Source organism: Manis javanica, chromosome 15 (assembly GCF_040802235.1).
Source record: "Manis javanica isolate MJ-LG chromosome 15, MJ_LKY, whole genome shotgun sequence".
In the NCBI taxonomy this organism is placed as follows: Eukaryota; Metazoa; Chordata; class Mammalia; order Pholidota; family Manidae; genus Manis; species Manis javanica.
In genome coordinates this window covers 59,737,080-59,743,447 of record NC_133170.1, presented here as the reverse complement: position 1 = coordinate 59,743,447, position 6,368 = coordinate 59,737,080, and positions in this window count along the sequence as shown.

Here is a 6,368-nt window from a genome sequence, read left to right as displayed (position 1 = left end):
ATCTTCTATTTTAGCAGGCCTTCTCAAAGTTGTCAGATGGAAGACAGGGTTTGGGTTCCCTACTCAGTCTCTGTTGACATCCTGAAAAGAGAGTGGGTGGGTTCCTAGTTATTGCTGGGCCAGGGTGGGATTCTGGTGACCCACAGAGCCTCTGCTGATACTCTGGCTGGGAGGGGGAAGGGTGCCTTGTCACTGTCCCTTTACAGCTTTCTCTTGACACCACCATGGCAGGGAACAGTGGAGGTCTGGGATTGCCATTTGGCTTGGCTGGCAGGTGTTTTCCTGCACATCAGTTGGAATGGTTATTGTCTAAAAGCTTCTTTCTTGTTAGGCTGCCCCTTCCTAGACTTGTAGCTAGAAATAGCAGGCCTTTCATTTTTTGTCTAGACCATTCGTTTCTGGGTTACTGGCTTCTGCAGTACTCAGTCTGAGATGTAAGAGGCAGGAGGCCTGGGAATCACCACCATGTCCTTCTGTGGTTCCCAAGGCCCCAGCCAGATTGTCTCCTTACATTTGTTTTATATATGAAGCGCAGGGTTTTTTTAGCTGTACTTAACAGAGGGAATAGGAAGATTTGTGTTTACTCTATATTGTCCTGGAACCAGAGCTCCCAGGGGCTTTTAGGACATGTATTCTGCAGCATCTGGCAAACAGCAGCCAGTGAGAACCATGTTCCCTTGTGGCCCTGCCTGCTCCACTCTGTGATTCTGAGATCGCCTGGAACTGGAAATAATTCCAGCCTGGTTTGAATAAGCAGGGTCTAGTTTTCCACCACATGCCAGTTCCCAGCCCCTACTCAGAGTTCTGTCAGCCGGAGGCCCAAAGTGGCTCCTCCTGCACCACGGAGAGAGAGAACGCCATCCATTCTCCCGGGCTTGGCAGAAGATCCGTGGCCCTTCTTTGCTGCGAAGCTCTCAGCATAGCTGCTAAGGAGCCATGGCACTTTTCCTTGGTTAAAGGTGTTTGTCTGGTCTTGTCTTTCAGACTCAAATGCCATGCAGTTCATGAGAGTCCTTTTTAAGATAAAGTTAAAGAAAACCAGCTTGATTTAGAGGAAATATTTTTGGTATACTTTTTTCAAGTGTCAAAATTAATGAATAAATTTTTTTAAAAACCAGTTGTCAGATTAAAGTTTCAGAATAAAAGTTATTTCTGTGTAGGAGAGAGATGCATAGAAAGAGGCATGTATAGTGAGCTAAAATAGTGTTTTGATGTATTCCTTAAGTAAAAAGTTAGAACGATGTTTTTAATTTTTTAGTATATTTAATAACTTACATATAAAGCTCGTATATTTAAATTATTACATAATCATTATTTTAGTCATATGTACATATATCAAATTCTTAAGCCTGTGTGTTTATATCAAGCATTACATATAAAATCATTTTTTCTTTAAAAAAAAAGCAGTATGACAGCTTGCTTTAGCTAGTAGATTGTATTTTGAACATGGGAAAAAATTGGTCCAGCATTCAAAATATACAGAACAAATAATTAACATATAAGATATTAAGAACCAATAGGTTTTCACTCACTGAAGACCTTTGAAGATTAAAGACTTTTACTTTTCCCTGATTATACACTCCAGGGACAGTCATGCAAAGGGACTTGCAAGCCCATCAACTAGTTTTATGAAGTTCCTAGAGTATGTGCCTCCAGGTCAGTCTGCCATCATATGATTTGACCACTGTGATACAACTCTGGACCACAGGACAGGAAAGCAGGGGAAAATTACATTATACAGAGGTCTATGACAGTATCACTAATAGCAGGATTGCCCAAACAAGCCTATCTTCTCTATAATGTAGTAAGCAGATAAATCACAGTAATAGCCAATAGAAAGTATTACAGTTTAGCTGCTGAGCAGTCAACAGAGACCTCTCAAATGCTAGAGTGGCTTTTGATCTGGATCAACATTTCCGTAACTAAGGCCCCCTCCAGTCTCTGAAAGTTCCAGCTATTGCTGTTGCTTTGTTTCTGTGGGCATGGCTATCCAGTCATGATCACTGTCTTCCTAATATACTCACTTGTATATTCAGAAGAAATACCTATTATTTGCAATATATTATATTTTCTAAAACTTGGAGTTAATATTCACTTCCAAGGTATACCTGTACATGGCAAAATATTAAGCATAAAAATAGAATGTAAGATGAAAAGTTAAAGTCTCTTTCTCAACCTCATCTCTGACTCATTCTCCAAATGTAACCACAGAGATTCCTATGTATCCTTCCAAAAATAAGTATTTTCTGAATACATGCACATATGTTTATCTCTTTCTTGGACAAATAATACAATGTTTTATAATAAAAAAAAACAAAAACAGTTGTCAGAGGTGAGATTTTCAGATGCCTGGAAATATATTATCTAACTTCTCTTCCATCTCTCTACCCAGATAGGAAAAGATTATTTTCTGCCTCAGTCACTCCTAATTAATGATTTTTAAATACCTACTTTAGGGAAATACAGCAAGAGAGACATTTGTCCAAGTGGAATAGTAACAATGATTATACTTCTTTAATTAAAACATTCTTCAATTATGAAAAATTTGAGACACACAAGAATTGAAAAAATGAAGCTCCAGTGTAATAACTGAGATAAGGTTTTATTTGCTTCATATATCCTTTGTTATTTTTTCTCTCTTAATTTACCTAAGTATTTAAAGGCAAATCCCAGACATCATTCATTCCATACAAATATACTTCAGAATTGGTCTCTAACCGATTTGGACATTTTCTTATGTAACCACAATGCTATTATCACATTAAAAAAATAGTGATGATTCTTTGGCACCATTTGATACCCAAATTTCCCCACTTCACAAGAGTATCATTATTTTAGTGGCAAAATATATATAACTTAAAAATTGCCATCCTAACCATTTTTTAAGTACACAGTTCAGTGCTGTTAAGTAATTCACTTTGTTTTGTGGGTTTTTTTATTAAGGCACATATGATAAATGCACAAATCTTAGTGTACAGCTCAGTGAATTTTGACATGTGTGTACACTCATGTAACCATCAGCCAGATCAAGATATCAAATATTCTCACTGACTTTTCCCCTTTCACCTTTTTCACCCACCCCCCCATCTCTTCTTCTGTTTTGTTTGTTTTGTTTTTTAGATTCGACCAAAAAACTATTAGAATTAATAAATGAATTCAGTAAAGTCGCAATACAAAATCAGTGCACAGAAATCTGTTGTGTTTCTATATACAAATAATGAACTAATAAAGAGAGAAATTAAGAAACCAGTTCCATTTACAATTATGTTAAAAAAATGTCTAGGAATAAATCTAAGGAGGTGAATGACCTGTACTCTGAAAAGTACAAGAGAATGATGAAAGAAATCAAGGAAGTCACAAATAAGTGGAAAGATATTCCATGTCCATGGATAGGAAGAATTAATATTGTTAAAATGGTCATACTACCCAAAGCAATCTACAGATTCAATGCAATCCTATCAAAATACCAATGGTATTTTTCACAGATCTAGAACAAGTACTCCTAAAATTTATATGGAACTACAAAAGACCCCAAATATCCAAAGCAATCTTGAGAAAGAATAACAAAGCTGGGGGGACCATACCCCATGATTTTAAACTATACTGCAAAGCTACAGTGATTAAAATGGTATGAAATTGGCACAAGAACAGATATGTAAATCAGTGGAACCCAGAGCCCAGAAATATACCTACACTTAATATGGTCAATTACTATATGAAAAAGGAGGCAAGAGTATACAATAGGGAAAAGACAGTTTCTTCATTAGTGGAGTTGGGAAAACTGGACAGCCACAAGAAAGAATAAGATTGGATCACTGTCTAACACCATATACAACAAACAACTCAAAGTGTATTAAAGACCTAAATATAAGATCTGAAGCCATAAAACTCCTAAAAGAAAACATTGGCAGGAATTTCTTGAACATTGTCATAAGTACGTTTTTTCTGGATATATCCCCCCACGCAAGAGAAACAAAAACAAAAAACAAACAAGTGGGACTACATCAAACTAAAACATTTCTTCACAGTGAAGGAAACCAACAACAAAACGAAAAGACAATCTACTGAGTGAAAGAAGATGTTTGCAAATGATACATCACATAAGGAGCAAATATCCAAAATATATAAAGAACTTGTACAACTCAACACCAAAAATAAAAAATGGGCAGAAGACCTCAATAGACATTTTTCCAAAGAAAACATACAGATGACCAACAGACACATGAAAAGATGCTCCACATCACTAAATATCAGGGAAATGCAAATCAAAACCACAATGAGGTGTCACCTCACACCAGCCAGCATGTCCACTATCCAAAAGCAAGAAATAATAAGTGTTGGCAAGGATGTGGAGAAAAGGGAACCCTCCTAATGCTGTCTGTGGGAATGTAAATTGGTGCAGCCACTATGGGAAACAGTATGGAGATTCTTCAAAAAGCTAAAAATTAAAATATAATACGACCCAATAACTCCACTTCTGGGAATTTACATCAAGAAAACAAAAATCCATAATTCAGAAAGATATACACACACCTATGTTTATTGCAGCATTGTTTGCAATAGCCAAGATATGGAAGCAAATGAAGTTTCCTTTGACAAATGAATGGATAAAGAAGATGTGGTACATATACACAATGGAATATTACTCAGCCATAAAAAGAATAATTTCTTGCCCCTGCAACAACATGGATGGAACTAGAGGGTGTTATGCTAAGTGAAATAAGTCAGAGAGGAAAAGAGAAATACCATATGATTTCACTTATAGTGGATTAACACAAACAAACAAACCAGCAGTAGACTCATAGACACAGAGAACAGATGGGTGTTTGCCATAGGGGAGGGGGTGGGGAGATGGGTGAAATGGGTGAAGGGGAAGAAAAGTAGTGAGAATGTTTGATGTCTTAATCTGTGTGATGGTTACACGAGTGTACACACATGTCAAAATTCACCAAGCTGTACACTAATATTTTTTTGTCCTTTTACCAAATGTACATTACAGTGGTTCAACAGTCCCCCTCCCCCTCCCCCACCCCACCCATTCTCCTCCCCTTGGCAACCACTAGTCACTTCTCAGTGTCTGAGTCTAATGCTGTTTTGTTCCTTCTGTTTTGCTTTGTTTTTATATTCCACAAATAAGTGAAATCATATGGTATTTGTCTTTTTCTGCCTGGCTTGTTTTACTGAGCATAATAACCCTCTAGATCCATCCATGTTGTTGCAAATGGTGAGCTTTCTTTTCTTTTTATGGCTGAATAGTATTCCATTGTGTATATATACCAAATCTTCTTTATCCAGTCATCCATGGATGGACTTAGTTTGCTTCCCTATCTTGGCTATTGCACACAGTGCAGCAATAAACATAGGGGTGCATGTATCTTTTCAAATCAGGGATTTTGTTATCTTTGAGTAAATTCCTGGGAGTGGAATTACTAGGTCCAATGAACTTCCACACTGCTTTCCACAGTGGTTGCACCAATCTTCGGTCCCACCAACAGCTGTACACTAAGATTTGTGCATTTTATTGTATGTATCTCAGTTTTAATAAATAAAAATTCAAAAAAAAAGAAGAAGGAGGGTTTCTCAATATATTAATGGTTCCTGGAAGACTAAACCAAAATGAGAAGAGGAAGTTTTTGTAATCTGGGAACCCACTTGTGGGGGAAGGAAGTGGGGCGGGTGTGAGGCTATGATGGCGCAAGTTGAGCACATCCAGGGCACCGGCCTGGCCTGAGATGACAGGGGCTTTTCCCATGATGCTACTGGTGCTCTCTGAGACACCACCTCCAATGACCCCATATTAGCAGATACAAACACAGTGGCACATGGGTGGCACAGGGCAGATCCTGGGGGCACCACTGGGACCACGCTATGGCTCTGCTTCCCAGGGGACACTGAAGGGGAAGGCTGTGCCCTCAGAGATGCCCTGAATACATGGGGCCTTCCTAACAGGGCACAGGGCTGGGGAGCCTGCAGCTCAGGGAGGCTCAGGGATCAGGATGTGGTAACAGAGACCACTGAGAGAAAGCTGTTGTTCTTGATAATGTCTGGCACTGTAAAAGATCACTAGAGTTATCTCTGGGGTTAGGATTATGGGTGATTTTTTTCTTTATTTTTTCAAAAGTGAAAAACTACATCCTATTTAAAAATAGTCCAACATCTTTAGGGTTAACAGGTATACCCAAGGATGATCATTACGATTAACAACTGAGCTCTCCAGAGCTCTGTGGGCAGAAATGGGGGTTCTCCAGACTCGCCCTGGAGCCTTGGAGAGCAGCTGCCTGCTCACTGGCTGGGCCAGGACCCAGGAGCGCAGCACAAAGCAGGAGAGACCAGGCTTGGCAGAGGCGAGTTGTCTCCCCCGCATCTGG